Raw genomic sequence first — 22,769 nt, forward strand, 5'->3', positions numbered from 1 at the left:
ATTGTTTTAAATTCTTAATAATCTTGTGGGAAATACAATCAAATTTGCAGAACATGCTCACCACAAATATGATTAAGAATGGGTTCATTACAAATGACTTTTCTCACAAATTGCCATAATCTCAACCCAGCATATCTTAAATATATTAAATTAAAATCAGCCTCAACACAGAAATAAAAGAACCAGTTTGTTCTCATTTTCAGAGGAAATATTGAAAAAAAAAGTGCTCTTCAGTTGGAAAAATTCTATTGAAAATCATAGCAAGTTCTTAGGGAACTGTTAAACAATAGTTTGTAAAGCAGATCGGTATTATAATGTCTACTCATAATAATCTCATAATATTATGAAAAACCAATTTGGTGTAGTGGTTGAAGCATCAGGCTTGAAACTTGAAGATCCTGAGTTCTAGTCCTACCCTTAGACATGAAGCCAGCTAGGTGATCCCTCTCTTTCAGCCCTAGGAAGTAGGGCAGTGACAAACACTTCTGAAATCTTGCTAAGAAAACTGCAGGGACTTGTCCAGGCAATTATTAGGTATCAACATTGACTCGAAAGTATAGATACCTATATTTTTAGTTCAACAATGAAATAAAAATTAAGAATCAAACTGCTCTATAGCTTTGATCTTCCAATATCAAACAAAATTTGTTAATCCGGAACAAGAATACTGTAAAGAAAATAAAAATTGACAGTGGAAGCAATTCTCCATAAAGAAGAGCAAAGGAGCAAGGCTGGTATTCATGAAATAAGAGAGCAGAAGATAACTCTTCACCACTGGAGCTCAGAAGTAGCTTTGATGCCTCCATAGAAGAAACAGTTTTTAAGAGTTCAGAAAGAAGAAAATACTGTGAAATAGGAGATAAGACAGTAAGATCCCTGGGGGGGTGGGGTTAGAGGAGATACAATTGTATCCTACAAGAAGACAAAGAGAAGGATTATAGTAGTGACTCGCTAATAAAAGGAAATGAATCAAATATACTGTATGTTGACAAGACCCATTGGATGAAGGAATGTGCTATTTCTCAGAAGGAAGGATTAGGAATATGATTAAATAATTTCCAAGAATTACCAAATCCACTGATAAAATCTCCTTTTCTGCTGTTTTGTGTTGGGATTAAAAAAGAATGGCTACAGCTATATCACTATAGATTTTTGAAGTTCTAGGAAGGAAATTCAAAATCAGGTGAAATCAGGACTAGAAAGGGTTGAAAAAGAATATTGCAAGTAAATGACTATGCAAATCTTGTTAACACAAGAGATTTACTTATTGACAGTAACAATCTGAGTGATCTAGATAGGACTTTTGGGTGAGATGAGTTGCACCGCATAGGACTGGTGAAAATATATATACCTGTATCTGAAGCATGGTGATTTTGACTAATGTGATTTAAACTTGAATTTTGTAGGAGTTAAAGATGAAAATTCTGAAGTTAAAAACCTTGAGCAAAAATATAAGAGGGAATTTTGCTATAATGATGACTTTTAAGCCTTTTAAAAATCATGGAAAAAGAACATTGGCTCCTAAAATTCATCACTCTTTTGCCCATACTCTAATACTTAGAATATGGGAAATGAACAAAATAAATCTGGACCCTTAGCACAAGAAACCATATATGATTGCATATGCATAATGTGAGAAGCTTTTAATTAGAATACAGCTGTTGAATATATTCAAAAGCTAGAAAAACAACAGAAAGAAAAGTTGCGTAGCTTGCATACCTGGCTTGGTAATAATATACGTGAAAACATTTTTTGAATACTAGTGGACTGAATTTGAGTCAGCAGGGCGGTACAGCTGCAATAAAGGCAAATGTAGTCCATTTTCAAATGATGAAAAGTAAGTGCTTGATTTAATTCTGCTGCCATCAGAACCCATCTTAAGTTCTAGGTCTAGTTCAGGGGCATCACAATTTAGGATGAAGTCAGAGAAGTTAGCTGTGAGGATGATTAATGTACTGGAAACAAAATGCTAGAAGAGAGATTGAAAAGGTGAGCATTTTACCTCTGGGTAAAAAATGATAGATATATGAACTAAAGAGCATCACACAAAAGGTCAAAACTGTTCTCTGTTTCCCTAGAATGTAACAAAGTGAACTGATTTGCCAGAAAGCAAATTCCAATAGAATGTTAGGGAAAAATATACCTAGCCAAAACAGATGCATAGCAGACCCATTTACCCAGAGAGGTGCAGATTCTCCTTCCCTGGAGATGGAGACAATCTTCTATAAGAGATGCTTCAACTGAATCCCTGCAATTGGACGGCCTAAATAGCCCACCTCAACTCCATGAACACAGTAATACAGGTAGTCCTCAAGTTATGACCACAACTGAGCCCAAAATTTATGTTGCTAAGTGAGAAATTTGTTAAGTGAGTTTTGCCCCATTTTATGACTTTTCTGACCATATTTCTTAAGTGAATCACTGCAGTTGGATAAGATAAGATAACCTTTATTGTCATTTTTTTTTACTGTGGGCACAATGGCACACATCAAAAATGAAATTTAGTTGCCCGCTCTCAAAGGGAACACATACATGACACACACCTAAACATACTATGAACAACATATGTACAGACCCACATCCCTACATATATGTAGCAAATAAATATTAAATATTGTCCATCTTGAATATATAATGGAAGAAGGAAGCTTGAGAGTTCGCAAGGTTAATGCTGTATGGAATGAAACTGTGGCTGAATCTGGATGTTCTGCTTCGGATACTACGAAGCCTCCTCCCAGAAGGTAACAGGGAAAACAGGTCATGAAGAGGATCTGTAGTGTCCCAGATAATCTTACAGACCCTGCTCAAGCAACGTTTCTGTGCTATGTCCTGGATGGGAGGGAGGGAACTGCCAATGATCTTTTCAGCCATCCTCACCACTCTCTGCACTGCCTTCCTGTCTGAAGCAGTGATGCTTCCACACCAGACTGTGATGCTGTATGACAGGATGCTCTCGATCGTCCCCCTGTAGAAAGTGGTAAGGATAGGAGAAGGGAGATGTGCTTTTCTCATGCGACGCAGAAAATGCAGGCGTTGCTGTGCCTTCTTCACCAGTGTCTCACTGTTGAGCAACCAAGCCAGCCTACTTGTTAGCTGCACACCCAGGAATTTGATTCTCACACCCAGTTGTTAAATTAGTAGCCCAGTTGTTAAGGGAATCTGGTTTTCCCATTGACTTAGCTTGTCGGAAGTTTGCAAAAGGTGATCCCATGAGCCAGAGACACTGCAACCATCATAAATGTGAGTTAGCTGTCAAGCATCCAAATGTGAATCACGTGACCATGGGGATGCTGCAATGGTCATAAGTCTGAAAAATGGTCACAAGTCATTTTTTTCAGTGCCGTTGTAACTTTGAACGGTCACTAAGTGAACTGTGATATCCTAGGGCAATGCTCCCCCCCCAAAAAAAACCTTTTCGGCACCAGAGACCAGTTCTGTGGAGAGAGGTTCTTCCACGGACTGGAGTGGGCATGGTTTCATGTGTTGCCTGCATCCCACGGACTTGAGGGGGTGTGATTTCGTGTGCTGCCTGCACCCCGCGGATGGGGCTTTGCTTGTTTGTGTGGAACAGTTTCTGGCATGCTGCAGACTGGTGCTGGTCCACGGACTGGGGTTCCACGACCCTTGTCCTAGGGGGCTCAGGAAATGGCACAGCTTGTTTGGGTGGGGCTTATTGGGAAGTGAAATTTCAGCTATTGATTTTTGCTTTTTGTAAATTGATATGCAGTATGCTTTTGCTTGCCATTTTCTTTAGGCATTGATTTTTTTAAAAAACGAAAAGTACTAGGGCTGTGCAAAGCACGGAAGGAGAGTCCAAATGAATACATTTTTAGTCAAATCAACCACTCTAAACCAAACTGTGAACTGAAGCACAGTCCTGCATCAAAGAGGGAAACTGAATCAGGTATCTTTGAAGTGCCTCGTGCTTATTTGTGACTTTTCTGCAGCTTTTGGTTTTGTGAAAGGCAATGTGATCTTTCACGTGTGATCTTTCATTCCCATATAGGGGGATAGCGGAGGAGAGTTGAATAGAGAGAGGGTTCCCTGATGCTAAAATGAATAGTCAACAGATGTCAGTTTTAACATCTTATTGAACTTGACTACCATCAGGGTGGAGAAGGTTGTGCGCGGACACTTAAAAGCAACTCTCTTCGTCCCAATACAAAGCAAGCAATACTATTTATTTAACAATCAAACACCAACCATAATACTGTGATCATAGAAAAAGAACACTATTCTCGCAACAAGCCATCCCATCACACAGCTCCTGCCACTACTGTTTGCACAGGAAGCAACTGACACACTGGCAAGACAGAACAGCCATCTTCTCAGCCAAATAAATAATCTACCCAAAACCAAGCATCAAATACTTGCAAAACAACATCCCTCCACAGGACCATCCAAACATGCACAAAGGAGACACGCCAAAAAGATATATAATCCTTGCCAGCCAATAAACCTTTCTCCAAAACTCCTGTATTGATGATGTTTAGGCCAATTAACCCTGGAGAAGGCCAAATCAATAGCAATAGAAAGAATCAATATGACATCTCCAGTGCCCCTGAATTCTATCGCCAAACGTTAGATAGCTGCAAGCCTTCTACTGTGGGGTATCCATACAATCTCACCTTCAGCAAATATAGATGGGCTTTTTCTAAAGCCCAATCTGATGTCCTCCCATTTAGCTTTACTTCCAGAAAGATTTCAAGGGACTCCTTATTTGTTTAGACTTTGCCCTTCTGGATCCAGAGAGTAGAAACACTTATTCAAGTCCAAATATGGTGTCTTATTCATTCCCAAGATGTGCTCTGATTTTCCCAATCATTTCCAAATATGAGGGCAAAAATAATAAGTCTTATGTGTATTATTTTAAAGAGATGCTAACCCTATGCTCACATATCAGATGGCCAAGCATCTTCACCAAGTTATACAACTGCCCAAAGCTTTGATATGTCGTTTCATTGTTTTGTTCTATTTTTCCCTTTCTCAGTAAATGGATTGTTACATCAAATTATTCCTTTTTTACTGCAAAGGCTGGGCAAAGACCATAATAAAGATATTTGATTTGATATTCCATGGTAGGTTCTTAAATGTCTGCAGCCTATCACTAATTTTAAAGTTTGTATGAATGGGGCAGGTTATTATCTTTTGGTGAAAAGTGAAAGGGGGTCAAGTTAACATAAATGCTGGCCTAAATGTTTACTACTCTTAAAAATAAGGATAGGCAAAATGGCAACTGACACTTATTCTATAGCAGTCTCTTTCTCTGTGACCTGTTCCATCTCTGTAGCATTGTATTTCACTGGGTACGTTCACTTCTGTTACATCTTAAAATTAACTAAATAAAGCATTGCTAGAAAGCCCCAATTCCAACACCACCAAGTCCTGTTAAAGATGAGAAGTTTATCTTAGGGATCAGCAACCAATGCTAAATCTCCTGGCACCCCACAAAACCAGGTGATCAGAGCAGCAAGGCTTACCACCCCCAGGGATAAATTGATAGGGCATTCTTCAAGGCCTTGCCAAGTCTGGGACTTCAGAAAAGCAAGTAGAGAGCAGCTTATTTTTAAAAACTTGAAAGTTATTTCTAAATTGAAGTAAGGCAGTTCAGCACAACCTGCTTAAACACTGCTTAGGCTGCCTTTTCTCATCTCTTTGGTATCTCCCTTAAAGGAGAAAAATCTCAAAAATATATTGCAGTGAAAGAAAAGTGGCAAAAGAGTACTGATCCTCACCCACTGTAACCTATTAAATCCTTTCTGAAATGAATCTTTAACTACTTCTTGCACTGAGATGTGAAGCTACATAGTATGGCTATGCAAACCATCTGGAAGGCTTTGCAAACCAACAGCTGCTAAAGTGCTGCTCCAACTTACCCACTCAAAATGTTGGTCATTACACCTCTCAAGGGCATGCTATAGCTGTTTTGGGCATCTTCCCATGACATTAGAACATGAGTGAGTATGCCTAGAAGATACTATATTGTCAGTAGGATTACTGGTGAGCAATTTCTAATCCCATTCCAACCGAAGAGTCCATGCTTTTTCAAATGGCACCCACGGTACTTGAAAGAGCTCCACTTACTTGGCAAAGCACTACTTCAGCTGTTTTACTGAGCCCTAGTAGGGCAAAGCTTAGAATTATGTGGTCACGTTGAGGTTGGGTTATTCTTAATACTGCTCCAAATTTTGAGTATTCTTAATTAGATTGTGAGAAATGTTGGTTATCGTGAATTATATGAATATAAATCTGCATCCTTCTTAATTGTATAAGTACTGTGTGGGATTTCTAACCTTAGTACTAGTAAATACAAAATGAAGTATTTGAAAGGTTTGACATGTATTTGGGGGGCCTTTAAAACTATTGTTGCACATTTTTTCAGTTGTGTAATGTTAAAATAATTTGGACTATCCAATTTATAGTGCTTTGGGATTCTGCTCTGGAAGTTGGATAAGATATTTTGAACCTTGTGTGATCAGTGAACTACTTATGAATAGCCATTTATCATATAAATGCTGCCATGTGGGTTGGGTATTTTTAATAGGTTTTATTATAGGATGGATTTTTTAAAAAAAATTTAAGCCAGAATTACCTATGTATAAGTTGGATGGATATATAAATTTGTAAATAAATAAATATTGTTTGCAAAGCATTGAATGGTTTTAATTCAGGTTGTTTAAATTATTTCGATGTAAAAGGAAGGTACTCAAGAATGAATGGAAATCATCTGATTTGCATACATTATGTACAATTAAAATGAAGATGGAGATTTTACATTTTTAACATAACAGAGAAAAATCAATAAACATCAGTGAGAATATTATAGAAAGAATCCTATGAATATAAATCAAACCATAGGGACTTAAGAAGGAAGAAGGGGCTCCTATATTCCCTAAAGTTTGGCCTCTTTTACAAAATAGTTTCAAGAGATACTTCTGTGCATGATACAGTGTTAGCATTAAGTCATACTAAGAGAACATCTTGCTTTTAAATAGGAATGAAAAGAGAGACAGTTTGAAAGCCAAATTCTCAGCCACCCCACATCATGCAACCTATTTCTAAGCATTTGAGACTCAGTTCTAATTTCAATGATGAATAACTACTGGCAACTCCTATCCTAAAGGGGAAACAATTCATTATAATTTCTACTTATAATTAAATTGTTTCTGAAACGGTCATGTTAATGGATCCTAATCCAAGGCAGTGGATTTTATATAACTATAGAAATACATCACTGGAGTTATCAGTGACTTTGCTGGCTGCCATGACACTTCCCACCCACCCCAAAACCCCACAACAATTACTGCATATGTTCATTCAGTCTCTGATAAAATATTGACATGGCAAAATAATTTTGAATGTAATGTACAACAAAACAAGGGTGTCAGTATGGTATACTTTGATCAGTATGAGGTTTGGCTTAATCTGTTATATTGTATGTACACACATATCTGCCTAGAGACTATTAACTTCATCCACAACATCTGTTAACATTACTAATAGTTTCTCACTATGTTAACCCATTTAATAGTCTTGAAAATATGAAAACCTTGCAAATATTTTGAAATATCTCAAAACTTTCAGAAGCAGCCCAAAAGATAAAATTAATATCTAATCATTATAGCCTGTTTGAGCTACATTTCACCTCAATGCCCATTAAGCTTACTTATGAGCTGAAAACTTCATTTTCAAATAATATGAAGAATTGATAGTTTTAGTGTTAGTTAGATGAAATGTGCTGAATCAAGCAGAAATCTAGCTTAGGTAACATAAGTATCAATTAAAATATAGCTAAGATACCATTTACAGACCTTGCTCAATCGGTTATTGCACTATATATCATATTATTCCTAATCACATATAATGCCACATGGAGGTAGTAGCAGAGGAACATCAATATTTATCATAAACCTGGTATTGTTTCCTAAATCTAGTTTGTGGTAAAATCACATAGTTATGGCAGCTATGATTTCCAGGTGTGTGAATCAGATGCCCAGATGCCTGTTTACTAAGGATGACAATGTTAGGTATGACAGCAGAGTATTTATATTTCTTTGTATTTCTAAGGCTATAATGAGCTACAGATTGCATGTATTCTGTTGTAGAAAAGATTTCAAAGTGGAAGTTGCAAAATTGACTCCAGTGAGGATTGATTTGTGTGATGGAACTTTAATACTGAGACTATTTGGATACACCATCTATTGTAGCCCTGCATGCAGGTTCGTCAGACAGTTTGATTTTGACCATGTTTTTATGTCTTTGTCTTAAATATAAATAGACAGTTTTTAATGACACAAAGTGATGTTGAAGGAGACTGAACCATATGGCAAGATAATAAAACATGCGCTTCATATTACCTGTTTAGGAATACCACATATTTGTAATAAAAATTCCTGCCATTTCCATTATGATTAGCATTTGATATAATGAAGACTTTATAGGAAACTTCCAATTTTCAGGGTGCTTCAATTCATTTCTTATATTATTGGCTCAAAATAACTATGTAAGTTCATGAGATCTTTCCTTTTCTGCCAGAGACTTGAGGTGCAGCAGAGTGAATCAAGAAACCTACTGGGCCTAGAGGTGAAGTGGACTTTCAATCCACTTCCCAAGTTATACACTTTGCCTCAGGTAACATTGACCAGTTTCCTTGTATTTTTTTTTTTTTGACGTAATACAATCTTTTAGAAAGTCCCATTGTTAATTTCTTTAGAAATCTCCACCATAGAATTAAACAGCAGTGCAAATTCTTCTATTTGATAATGATGCTAGAATAATTTCAGAGCTGCTTAACACATTTGGCCACATAAAAACATCTGGGAGTTACTTCTGACATTCTCCACAGCAAAACTGAAAGCTTATACAATTGTGCGTTCGATACTAATGGAAAGATCAAAGCAATACTACAGCGGAAAATCGCAAGCCACTTAGGCATTTACAGTTATTTCGAGGTCAAGGAGCTGTCCATTTCAGCACCACATGTCTGAAAAGCGCTCCAGAGACCACGGGCACCAGGCGCCAAGAAAATTACAGCCGAGCAAGTTACAAGCAAAGCAGAACCGGAAATAAAGCTGTTATAATCAATCTTTCTCTCGGTATAGGAGTGGGAGCGCAAAACTGCTGAGAAACGGCAAGAGACTCATTGAATAGCATTTACTTGTTTTAAATTACTTTTCTCCCTAGCTTTTTCTCATACAGTTCATATGATACCCGGTGGCTGCTTCCGCAATCGTGTGAGGAGAACGGAAGACGGCGGTGAGAGAAAGCAAAAGTGAATGATTCCCCTCTACCCTCAAAAGGAGAGGCCTTGGGGAAGCCGCTGTAACTCCTCCCCTTGTCTCGTCTCCCCTCCCCACATCCATACGGCGTCTCCTTTTTCAGAACAAAGTCCAGGACATAGGGGTCACGCGTTTCCCCGGAAAAGAACGCTGCAGTATTCACAGAACCTGGCTCACCACAAAAACCACTTTGCCAGGAGGAAAAAGGGAAACATTCTTAGTCCGCCTTCCACATCCACGCACCTGAGAAAGTCTGCTCGGCACAGGCCAGGCCAGACCTTTGCAAAACGCTCAGCAAATATGGAGATGGGGCTAGGCGCAAATCTATTAAGCCCGCAGTCTTTGCCTGCCTGTCCCCCTCCCCTAACTCCAGAAGACTTATAGCGGACGAGACTCCCCCTCCCCCGGTCGATCTTTCATTCATATGTTTTGATTAATGTACCTTTGGGCTTCTCAGCCGCGGATTCTCAGCCCCTCTTTTGCTGGGTCTTTCTGGCTGGTTCCTCCAACTTCCTCCCGTCCTTCACGCTCCCATGTCCTCCCCACTTGAGCTGAGCAGACCGGAGGAGGGGAGCAGCTTCAATCGGCACCCACCAAGGATCTTTGCAACAGCCCAGCCCTGTTCCTTCTCCTTGACTCAAACTTGCAGTCCGCATGTACGCGGAGGTATAAAGGAGAATTCGTCAATTCTCCGATCTGAGAGAGCATCTTCCCCCACTCTTCATTCTCTCCTCATCCCCCTCCAAGAAGGAATAGGGAGAACCAAGACAGGAAGGTGGCAGGGTTTTGGCAAAAGCTCCAGACCAGGACGTTGCGGCGGATCTTGGAGGGAGGGACGGGCTGGGTTGTGACGTGGCGCAAAGTGAGCCCCTAATGCTGAAACTACCAATGCAGACAGAGGGCTTGGATTCAAGGATGGGCACCCTAGCCGAAAAGGTGGCCTGTTAATAATGGGGGTGAGACGAAAAAAAAAAAGATGTACCTGCTACTACGCCTGTCCTGATCCCCACCCGAGCCACTTTTAACTCCCCCCCCCACCCTCCAGCAACCTGGCTTCTAGTCTGCCCACAAGAGCGGAGAGCAGGCGCTCTTTTTCCCTCAATGCAGAGAAGACTCTCTCTGCTGGAGCGGCGGGGGTGGGCGAAGAAGGATCGGTTTCCCCAGCTAGGAAAAGGAGGGAGTTGCTTAGAGAACTGAACCAAAGGTCTCCAAAGGACCCAAATGCCCCATGCACTAAGGGCTCTCCAAACTAGAAAAAGATTAGTTCCTCTCTGTATTTTTTTAAAGTGTGTGTGTGGGGGGGAGGGAAGCCATAAAATAATCAACCTTATATGGGAAGTTAAACATTAGCTAGCCTTAGAAGCCCCCTCCGCCCCCGCCCCCCAGTCTGGTAAATGGTTTCGAAGACCTGAGTGCAAGAGTGGAAGTTATTTTGGGGGATTATTAAGACACGGCCCGTGCCTCCCCCTCCCCCCTCCCCCCCAAAAAAGCACTGGAAGTGGAGAAAAGGGTATTTCTCACGCCCGAGAAAGAAAGCAGTCCAGCTTTTGGGGCTGGGAAAAAATCGCTCTGCGACAAAACCCACCTAAAAAGTGGAAGGGGGAAAAAAAAAATGGGGGGGGGGTTGTAGAAAGAAACCCAAACAAGGGACCTGACATCCGAGGGCTCCCCGTGCCCCCCCCTCTTCCTACAAGTACAGTTAAGACCCCGCGGGACAGTGGTGCAACTTACTGAGGTTGCGGCGCTAGCGCGACTCCTACAAGGCGTTGCTGGACTGCAGAGGTGGGGAGGCTGCAGGAGAAACTGCGGTTGTCGCCATCTTGGTGCGCTGCCTCCCCTGCCTTTCCCCCAGTGCAGCGCGCCGTTCCCTTGCATAATTGATGACTCTCAGCAGAACGCGTTAAGCAGCGGGACGGAGATCTGGGCGCTCGCGCGCTCGCCCGCTCGCCATCCTCGCGTCCAGCCCCGGCCCAGCCCAGGGACCAGGCAGGCAGGCAGGCAGGCAGGCAGGCAGGCAGGCAGCACCGGGCCCTCCCAAACCCCGCAAAGTTGGCGCGGCTGCAGCGGCGGCGGCGGCAGCAGCAGAAGAAGAGGAGGAAGCAAGAAAAGTTGGGAGACCTCCAGGAGGGAAAGGCGGAAGGGTCTCGCGTGAGAACGGAAACCCACTCACTTTGGAGAAGTTCCTGGGCCGTGCAGAAGCAGCAGCTGGGTTGCGGCCGATCCGACGTCCAGGACAGGCTCCTTTAGCGAACTGTCCACAGGAGACGAAGCCCCGGGATTCCCCTCTCTCCCGCCGTCGGGCAATGCCCTAGAAGGCGGAGGCGGAGTGGGGCAGGCAGGCTCCCCCATGCGCGCCACTGTAAAGAGTGCGGCGGCGGCGGCGGAGGAGGAGGAGGGCTCTGTTTGCCAAGCGGTTCCTCCTCGCAGAAGGAATCAAGCGGCGCCCAGAGGTGTAGGAGGATCTGGCATTTCGACACAGCGTTGGATCTATTCTGGGCTTTGCCCCGAAAGCTGAACTCCAGGATGGGGCTCCGAGGAGAACTGCAAATAGGCACCTTGCAGAAGTGGAGAGGAGAGCAGAATGTGGGAGTCAAAGTCAAGATGTGACCAGTCAAGATGCTGAGAAAGTTTGCTGTAAATTGAAACATAATGAAATCACCTTTTCCTTTCTTTTCCTTTCCTTTCCCATTCCACCACCACTTGTCAAAGTGTGCTGGAAACCAAGTGAATTGGAATGGAGGAGAAAGTGGAGCTGGGTAGAAAGAAGTTCAAGGGTTGATGGACAAAATAGTGGAGAAGCAAACAGTAGAATGCCAATATAAGTCATATTTCTTCTCCATCATGAGCATTGAAATACCTCTCTTTCTGCCATGGTTTGTGAAATGATTTTGGGAGAGCCTTGTATTTTTAAAATAGTTTTGGACACCTGAAGCTCATCAGAGGAGAGATACTTGTTTTCTTGGGGCTGCAGTTGAAGTAACTGATCTCAACTGGACCAGTTGGTCAAAAGTCCACTGTGATCTTTGACTAGCAGTTAACAAACTGTGTACTTGCTAACACAATTAATTATCCTGACAAAATGCAGTTATTCTTTAATTAAAGGTTGATGTGTTGTTCTCAAAGAAAGGCAGAAAAATGCCAAAAAAGAAGAAAAGGAAAGGAAAGGAAAAGAAACTTCTTGCATTAGGCATCTGTCTGACATTTCCCTTGAACTTTATATTCTTAAAAATTAGCATTGTAGAAGGACAGTGTCCATGGTGACAAAAAGTCAGGAGTCTGGTAACATCTTTTTTGTCCAACTAGACTTATTAAAAGGCTTTCTGAACCGCAGCTTATGAAATTAATGAATTAATTAATAAAATTTGTTACTTGGAAAAGGGTTACCAGACTCCTGATTTTTAAACAGACTGAGAATTAATTCTCTTCTCTAGAAAACAGGGCTGGAAAGCAGTAGAGATAGTAACAAAAACATTGCTACATTTAGGCAATTGAATAATTTAATTGATTAAACCCATTTGATAACTAAAATAAATAAATAAAAAAGATACAGTGCAAGGATTTTTATAAAACTCCAAATGGGCCAAGCCTCTGTAAGGAGGATGGATGCATCTAAGAAGAAAAAGTTTGTAATTATAAATATAATATTCTTTTTTTTAGAAAAGGAACTTATGGTTTCAAAAATTCACATGGATGCACATTTTACTTATTGATCAACCAATTTGTTTAGTGGAATAAAATTTAATTAATCACAGAATAAGCCAAAGCAAAGAAGATGTACAGTCATGACATGTTATTCTACTTGCGTTAATTATTTGGCCCTTTAACCACACCTTAAAAAGAAAATATATACAATTGTATTTAGATTGAGCCCGAATATACACATTAAAACCTGTGGGATTAAAACTATTCTTAAATCTGTCAACAAAATATTCTTATATCTATTATCACATTTATTTTAATATTTCCATCCTGAGTACAACTAAGTCTGGAAAGAACCTCTCTTGTTCAGTATTTTGAAGGAAAGCTTGGAAGACAAAAATTGAGATCCACATTCTTCCTGTGCTATGGAACCTAGTGATGTAGATTCAGCCAAATCATTATTTCATTCTCTTCTGAACCAGCCTATCTCACATACTATTTTACAACATCAGAATAAAGCTCTGCGATTTCTGGCAATTGGTTCTAAGAAGGTGGCAAACAGTTACAAAATTCCAACCACATTTCCAGTCCAAAGTCGCAAGGGCGAGTCATAGCAACACCTCACCTGCGTGTTTTGAAGGACAGTTCAAGCGCTACAGTTTCCCCAAGTTCATTTTCTGGATTGAGGAGGTTAGAGTGGGAGCTGATAAAGCTCCAGAAGTCTCTCTGGAGATCAAAGCAACTAGAATCTTCACATGATTATCTAAGGGAAGAGTCCAGGGATCTCTGGATCAGAGGGAAATCTGTTCCAAGCATCAAGTATGTTGAAAGGGAAAAATATGTGCTAAGTTAAAACTGTTCCTAGACTCTAATATAAGCTTGTAATTTACATGACACAGGTAGTCCTTGACTTACAACCACAACTGAACCCCAAATTGATGTTGCTAAGTAAGGCATATGTCCAGTGAGTTTTGCTCCATTTTACAACCTTTTTTGCCACGGTTGTTAAGTGAATCACTGCAGTTGTTAAGTTAGTAACACAGTTGTTAAGTGAATCTGGCTTCCCCATTGACTTTGCTTATCAGAAGGTTGCAAGAGGGGATCAAATGACCCCAGGACACTGCAGCCGTCATAAATATGAGCCGGTTTCCAAGTGTCTGAACATTGATCATGTGACCATGAGGATGCTGCAATGGTCATAAGTATGAAAAACGGTCGTAACTTTTTTCAGTGCCATTGTAACTTCGAACTGTCACTAAACGGACCATTGTAAGCCGAGGACTACCTGTATAGGGAACCTCCAGGAAACAAACAAGAAACTGCTAATGGGCGTGATCCTTGTCTTTAAGGCATAGAGAAAGATTTGGTTAATGATCTGTGATTAGTTATTTGATTCACTTTAATATGCATTCCGTGTCTGCTGATGGTCTCTGGTAATTTCTCTGATGTTTTACATAAACTATTATACTTTGTACAAAGTCAGATTTTAATGGCAGTCTTCTGCTATTTGTCACTTTATCCGTGCTGTGTTTCACTATTTCATGACTGGTTTTGCATGAAACTACTTAAAAAAGAAAGTTTTTATAAAGTTGATTTAAAAAAAAAAATTAGAACTTGTGCCAACCATTCAGAAAGGAGGGTACTGTCCCTGAAGCAACTATAAAGAAAAGGAGGATGTAGAACATAGTTGCTTTCATCAACATCAGGTTCCTGGTAAGAAAGGACGTAAGGTATGAGACAGACTGGAATTTGTTGGATGTGCTGGAATTAAAGGGGGAGAATGCAAAGCAAAGACATCCCCTGTAGAGATATGTGATGGCAGCAGTACTGTCAAACACTTGTGTCAGGGCAGAAAAATAGGGCTACGGGGGCCTTCTTATATTATTTATCTTTGCTGTATGATGGGTAATTTTTGAAAGAGAAACTTGAACTACTAGAATTAATTTAAACAATACCATGATTTTACTGCAGGTATCATCTTTTGATATGAAATAGCATGCATTTATGAAATAATAATAGGACAATAGGATTGGAAAAGGCCATTTAGACCGTCCAAGCCCTTGTTGTTTGCTTTAAATTGCTTTAAGTATGACACATATCAGTTTAGGGAAAGATATGAAAGTCAGGACTATTAGAATTTGAAAATGCAATGACTAACAACAACAAACTCCAAAATCAAAACTATTCATGAGAAGTCAATAAGATTAATCTCTTTCTCCCTCTTCATCTCAAGGGGGATGATTTATGTATCTGACAAAATGTTAAAATAATTAAAAGTTTGTGGTATTTTAAGGAGTATATACAGTACTTAGTATAAATTTCATCAGGAGATGAAAGGTAATAAAGCACCTTTCCCCATTTGCACATAATAACACCAAATCCATGCACTGGCGACTGCTTTTTTTTTCCTGCCCTACTGCCATCTTGTCCCCAACTTACCTCTGAGAGTTCACCTGAAATCATCTTTAGCAGTTGCAGTGTTAAAATAATGTTTTCCTTCTTTAAGGAATCCACATAGAAAGTTGCAAAAAGTGATCACATGACCCTGGAACACTGCAACCATCATAAATACGAGTCAGTTGCCAAGCATCCAAATTTTGTTCATGTAACCCTGGGGATGCTACAACAGTTGTAGGTGTGGAAAACGTTCATAAGTCACTTTTTTCAGTGCTGTTGTAACTTTGAACAGTCACTAAACAAACTGTTGTAAATTGAGGACTACCTGTATATGCTAGATCTCCAAGATGCTTCCTGACTCTGAAAACTAATTTAGCCTAAACAGCAATTGGCCGCTGGCAGTGGGAAGCTGCATGATGAAACCTGAAAAGCCCTTAATGGTACACTCCTCCCATAGCACCTGTCAGCTGTTGTTCAGGATGCTTTTAAACACAAAAGAAGCCCAAGTTTAAAAGTAACTGGAACAATGCTGGCAGGTATGGTAGAGTAGTGTCATGAAGGCATAGAGAAAAAGTTGGCTCCAGTAACCCCTCTCTTCTATGTCTGTCAGCTATTTTTTTAGGGATGTCAGTTGTTTGGGTGGATCCTTATCCAGCCATCTGTCAAAAAATAATAATAATAAAAATCACCAATCACAGAGGTACTGGTGAAGTTGAGAAGATGGGAGAGGTAGACTTCTCTGCTTGGGAAATCCATACTGTAGACCATCCTCCAGAACCAAGCCAGAATAGAGGCAAAATCTCAGAGTGGGAAAACAGCCCTTGAACTGAACCCGAAGGCGAGGAACTCTTGCAAGCCAGAATCCCTCCTTTTCCAGATGTTTCTTTAGCACCTGTCCACCTGGTTGGATAACATATTTCAAATGTAACCGCCTCTGATGATTCAAATGGTGATGCTGGTAGGATGTCTGTAAATGTAAGCTGCAGGAAAGTGGGGGTCCATTCTTATTTCATTCATTCGTATTGCAGTATTAAAAATGGTATTACTGTATAAAATCTATAATATATTTATCCAGTTTTCTTTTAAAACTTAGCAAGGCTCTTAATTCCCATTCTTAAGGAACTTCCTCGGGAGATTGGAAAGCAATACTCATATGAGGCTGCCTTGTTCTTGCCCTTCCAGTCAGAAATGTATTAGCAGAGGTTCTTCTACAGCTCAGGAAAGGGCTCTCCTCAGCCCTGCTGACTCTTTAAACTGGAGATGCTACCACAGTGGTTCTCAACCTTTTTAATGCCGCGACCCCAACCGGTCGTAAGTCGAGGACTAAACCGGTCGTAAGTCGAGGACTAAACCGGTCGTAAGTCGAGGACTTTCCCTGCCCAGGAGTGCCACGCATGCGTGGTTCTGCCCCCTGCGCCGGCCGAGGCATAGCTGGCAAGCGGCAGAGACGGAGCAGGCCGACCACCAGCTGGCCCAGCCCAAGGGAGGTAAGGCACCCGCCGGAAAAGGGGAAAAAATGGCGGACAAAAAAAATGGCGGACAAAAAAAANAAAAAAAATGGCGGACAGCCTTGCTTGGCGACCCCCGTGAAATGGTCGATCGACCCCAAATGGGGTCCCGACCCACAGGTTGAGAACCACTGTGCTACCAACTAATTCTGGAAGGGGGACATGTGCTCAGCCGGTGGGATATGACTCCACCAGTCTCATGGCCCTTGTTCCAACACTCCTGAAGCTATTGACCAATAAAGATACTCACGTGAAGCATATTTAGAACTGTGACAAATGTGAGAACGTAGGTACTGATGTTATAAGTGGTTATCATGTGCCAGTGCTTCTTCCATGGAGATTTATTTGTGGCTCCTGTTGGGTATATTTATCACATGTAAATGCACACATAGGTATGAGGGACAATCCTTGGAGTAACTCTGCCATATGAATACTCAAAGAAAATATAGCCCTCAGTGGAAGCATGTTTTTCTGGGAACTATCAGATAGCTTGCTTTGCAAAGAGGTATTGTGACAAAAGTATCTTGGATTTGTTTCTTTATAAATCACTTGTAAGGAAGGATTTTTTCCCCCTCACTCAGGAATGAAGGATTTCCTCTTCTGTATTACAAACTGATTAGGCAGCACTGCCATGCCCTTGGAATAATAGAATGTACCTCACAATTAAATCCATACGGAAATAGAAAGCTGGATGATACCCATACATTTTAATTCAGCTGATCCTCAAGCACCAATAAAACAATGTGCCTACTTGCCTTTGCAATAGGCAAAGATCATTGTCACAAACCCAACTGTCATTGACCAGACACAAAGGGTATGGAATGTCATACAGCACCAAAGCAAGGAAAATCTTTATAGGGATAAAGTTCAGGGTGGCTCCCCTGGGTTACTGTAATCATTGAAAAAATCAACTATATTTTTTTATAAAATTATATTAAAAAAGTTGAGACTCTAGAAAGAGTGCAGAGAAGAGCAACAAAGATGATTAAGGGACTGGAGGATAAAAACATACAAAGAACGGTCGCAGGAATTTGAAAGAAGAGGGGGGCAACCTATTTTCCAAAGACAGGACAAGAAACAATGGATGGAAACTAATCAAGGAGAGATCCAACCTAGAACTAGAGAAATTTCCTAAGAATTAGTACAATTATTCAGTGGAATGACTTGCCTCCAGAAATTGTGGGTTCTCCAACACTGGAGGTTTCTAAGAAGAGATTGGATAACCATTTTTCTGAAATGATATAGGCTTTTCTGCTTGAGCAGGAGGTTGAACTAGAAGACCTCCAAGGTCCCTTCCAACTCTGTTATTCTGTTATTCTGCTATTCAATTAACTAAGCTGAATCAATCCCCAACTCTCGGCCATTTTGATGGCTCATCACCAATGCCTAAAGTGGCTGAAGAAGAATGAATCTGAATTTTTTTCCACCTCTTTTCAAAGCTTGAGTTAAATAAATGTATATTCACAGCATAGAGTGGCATTGTTTAGTTGAGGCAGACAAAGAAGTAGTACATGCTAGGGGTTAAAATCATAACTGTTTTTAGAACTGGCAGCCATTTTATAACTGATCATAACCTTCCCACAGCAATATTGTGGCTTCTTCACATCTATAGCATTTAAAATAAACAAAGTTGGAATGTCCCAGTCTATAAATTACTTTACAAATAGTCCTCAACCACAATTAAAACCAGAATTTCCATTACTAAGAAAAGTGGTTGTTCAGTGAGTTACATCCAGTTTTATGACCTGTTTTGTGACTGTTAGGAAGCAAATCATCACAGTTGTTAAGTGAATCACATGGCTGTTAAGAGAATCCAGCCCCCATTGACTTTGTTTATTGGAATCTGGCTGGGAAGGTTACAAAGGGCAATCACATGACCGCAGGGTATTGCAACTGTTTAAGTACATGCCAGTTGCCAAGGGCTCCAAGTTTGATCATGTGACTGTGGGGATACTGTGATGGTCGTAAGGGCTAGGACTGGTCCTAAGTCACTGTTTACAGTGCCACTGTAACTTTAGTCGCTAAATGAATGGTTGTAAATTGAGGACTATTTATATAATGCGCTGGGTCTTGGCCATGGATATCACCCAGATATTGTCATGGGACTCCCAGACATCTGACAATCATTATTATGGCTCATGGCATGACAAATGAATACAAACTAATCAAAAATACTGAGAAGGACAGAGAGGAGAAGCTGTAGATAAGCTTGAGCCCTGAATCATTCTTCTTCTTCTTTTTGTAATGAACCACCAAGAATAAAGCTTAATAAGCACAGCAATGAACCCAAGGAAAGGTCCTTGTCCTCTGCCTTTGCTGGCAATGAGATTTATTTATCTATAATTCAGTGCATTTATCAAACAAGCTCCACGCCAATCCAATTAATTATTTACCAACATAGCTTTCTTGTGCAGCCCCGTTTCTAAGTTGTGTTCACAGGCCAAAGAAGCCTCACCTTTTCCGATTATCAGTTTCAGACATGTTAGCAAAATGAAGGAGGTCCTAGCTACCTACGGTATTTGTTTCTTTAGTTTTGCAGTCTTTTGTTTCCTGCTTGTTTGCTTGCAAATGCATTTACTCTGCATTTCCTTTCCCCATGAATTGGTGGGACAAAAATATGCATGCATCTACAATTGCAAATAATACACAAAGGAGGGAATTTGCATGATGTAAACTTAGTGAGAAACACATCGTAAGAATACAGTTTTCCAAGAGTCAATTCTGTATATCCCAAGGGATTAAGGTTTGGATTGCAATTTCAGTATTTGTCCCACTTCCTCATAGTCTCCACAGTCTAATATGTCTCTCGCCCCAACCTGCTCATTCCTCTGGCCCCTGTTCTTTTGTATTTTTAATTATAAAATTCTCAGGGCAGGAAGCTCTCTCCCTATACTTTTGGCTAAAGTTTGCAAACCTCACATGCATGAATGAAGTCATAGAGGAAGCAATAGGATTCATATGAATGACATATCTTATTTCTTTATTCAATTTTTATTTTAAGGTTGCCCACTTGCCATGTGATTCTGGTGGCTAACAAATAATTAAAAATCAACAGGCCAAATCACATCTCAATAAAAACATATCATGCTGGCACAGGATAATGTAATCTCCTGGCCCAGTGTCTTTAAGGTTGGCAAGGTTAGGGTTATCTGGATCACAGGCATAAACTTGTTTCACAGAACAGAATTAGGAAGAGAGGGCACATCTGGGTGGAATTCTTTAATTGATGGGACTCAGAACATGCCAGCCCTGACTGAGCTTGTAGGCTGAGTAGAGACAAATGGAGACTCATGGTCCTGAGGATATGTAATTTCTATGCCATGTAGGGTTTTATAGGTAACCACCAGGATTTTGAATTGTACCTAGAACCTCAGTGATAGCCAGGACAGCTTCCATAGTAGCAATGACACAGGGACATATTGTGATGACTCCATATCTTCTTTTCAGCTAAACATAATTTAGGAACTATGATACCTTCTTCACCTATGGATTATACACACCATTAAATCGTTACCTCATGTGATGCCATCCTCATATTAGCTCTTAGCCATTCTATGCACAAAGACATTTCCAAGAGGAAAGATTTTTATCAGAATGGTAAAAACTATATCCCTTTCCCATGTGTTTGTGATCTCATGAGGCATGCACTAAAGGGACGGAGTTTGTACTGAATGGTGTGATTCTCTTTTTGACATTCGCCTCACTATGCCCTCCTGAAGATGCTTCCTATTTTCCGACTACAACAAACTTGTCAGGTGAGCTGGACTGAGAGAGAAGGGCGGGCCCCAAATCCCCCAGCTGGCTTTCATGTTTAAAAGGCAAAAGGAAAGGTGTCCCCTGTCCAGTCACATCCAATTCTAGGTGCTCATCTTTGTTTCGTAGCCGAGGGAGCTAGCATTGTCCGAAGACTGTTCTGTGGTCATATGGCCAGTATGACTACACACCAAGGCACACTAAATGCCATTATCTTCCCACCAAAGTGATATCTATTTACCTACTCACATGTGCATGCTTTCAAACTGCTAGGTTGACAGAAGCTGGGGCAAGAATAGGGGCTCACCTCATCACACAGTAGTTGAGTCCCGAACTGCCAAACTTCAGGTCAACAAGCCCAGCGTCTTAACCGCCAGGCCACTACACCCTCCTTAAGGCAGGCCTAAAATTCACGGTCTTCTAGTTTCTAAGCCAGCACTTTTACTATTACAGCAAACAGGCTCCATTAGGGGACTGGAGGCTAAAGCATATAAGGAAAGGCTGCTGGAATTGGGTATGTCTAGTTTAATGAAGAAAAGGACGAGGGGGGACATGATAGCAGTGTTCCAATATCTCAGGGGCTGCCACAAAGAAGAGGGTGTCAAGCTATTTTCCAAAGCGCCTGAAGGCAGGACAAGAAGCAATGGATGGAAACTAACCAAGGAGAGAAGCAACCTAGAACTAAGGAGAAACTTCCTGACAGTTAGAACAATTAACCAGTGGAACAACCTGCCTCCAGAAGTTGTGTATGCTCCAACATTGGACGTTTTTAAGAAGAGACTGGACAGCCATTTGTCCGAAATGGTATAGGGTTTCCTGCCTGAGGAGGGGGTTGGGCTAGATGATCTCCAAGGTCCCTTCCAACTTTATTATTATTATTATTATTATTATTATTATTATTATTATTATTATTATTATTATTATTATTATTATTATTATTATTATTATGTACATCACATTCCCCAGACTTAGCCACATATAAACCAACCTACAACAATTGTAGTTTAGTTGCAGTTTTATAATTTCAATACATTTCTATTTAGTCCCATATTTGTTTAGTTATTTCTTAAATGCCAGGCACCTGGACACACTCTTCTTATCAACAACAAGGCATCACAGAAAGCTTCGGGAATAATTATGCAGAGGTTGTCTGCTGTCAAATTGATTGTAGAAATAGAAATCTCTTTTGCTTGTACCAAACTCACTATTGACATAGGAAAAAGCCAGGTCATGTGCAATGGAAAGAGCCCACCAATGCTTTTGACTAACTGGCAGAGGTAGAGTTTGCTACTGGACTGGATCCAAAGTTACAGGTAACAACCAAAGGACTACTTATGAAATCATCTACAGGGAAATTACATGAACAACACCATCAATTGGATATAATCTCTGGAACCTCTAGATTGGTTTAGAGTTATTCTGAATTAAGATTTTACTAAGATGTGGGTCAATGTTAAACTCTGATTGGTTTATATGACCTGAAGTGAGGTAATAAGGTAAAACTACATGGAACACATAATCTTCAAATTCACTTTGATCATGCTTCACCAAGCAGAAAATAACATTACCCAAAGGGTATTTATTTTTCCACTTGAATGTTAGCATGAGATGAGCAAACCAGATGATCTCTCTCTCTCCATCCAGCATCTCTTTCTTTCTCTATCTATCTTCAACCATCCATGTATCCATCCATTCTTTTTACTTGGAAGTAAGTCCAGAATATCTAATCATGCTGCTGGAATAACCAGTTTACCCCCTCCCCCATTTGCCATCAGGTTTGTTCCTTTAACACTGCAATTTAGGTTGCAAGAAGAAATCTGAATTGTTTTATCCAGTCTTCAGTCTATCCCAAAGAGCTTCCTGCTGTGATGGGGGAAGGGGGAAGCAGTCTGTCATCGAGATATGCACATGGAAGGATGAGAAATTAGAATCATACCTTGCACAACAGATGGAGAAGCTGTGGGATTGTGTTCCTGTGTGGGATGCAAACCAAACTCAGTAATAAATGTCTTAGAGATTGGGAAGATGGAATGGAAATCACAGAAATAGGAAAAATTGATCCTACAATGCCTATATTCCCAGTTTCTGTCAAATATATGGAAACTGTTGTGTAACCTGTAAGAGAACTTTAATATAGAATTAGAAACAGTTGGGGAAATAGAACTTTGTGACCAGCAGCAGTCTTTGACACAGG

This window comes from Protobothrops mucrosquamatus, unplaced genomic scaffold (genome assembly GCF_001527695.2).
Source record: "Protobothrops mucrosquamatus isolate PMUCROS unplaced genomic scaffold, P.Mucros_1.0 scaffold1218, whole genome shotgun sequence".
NCBI lineage: Eukaryota > Metazoa > Chordata > Lepidosauria > Squamata > Viperidae > Protobothrops > Protobothrops mucrosquamatus.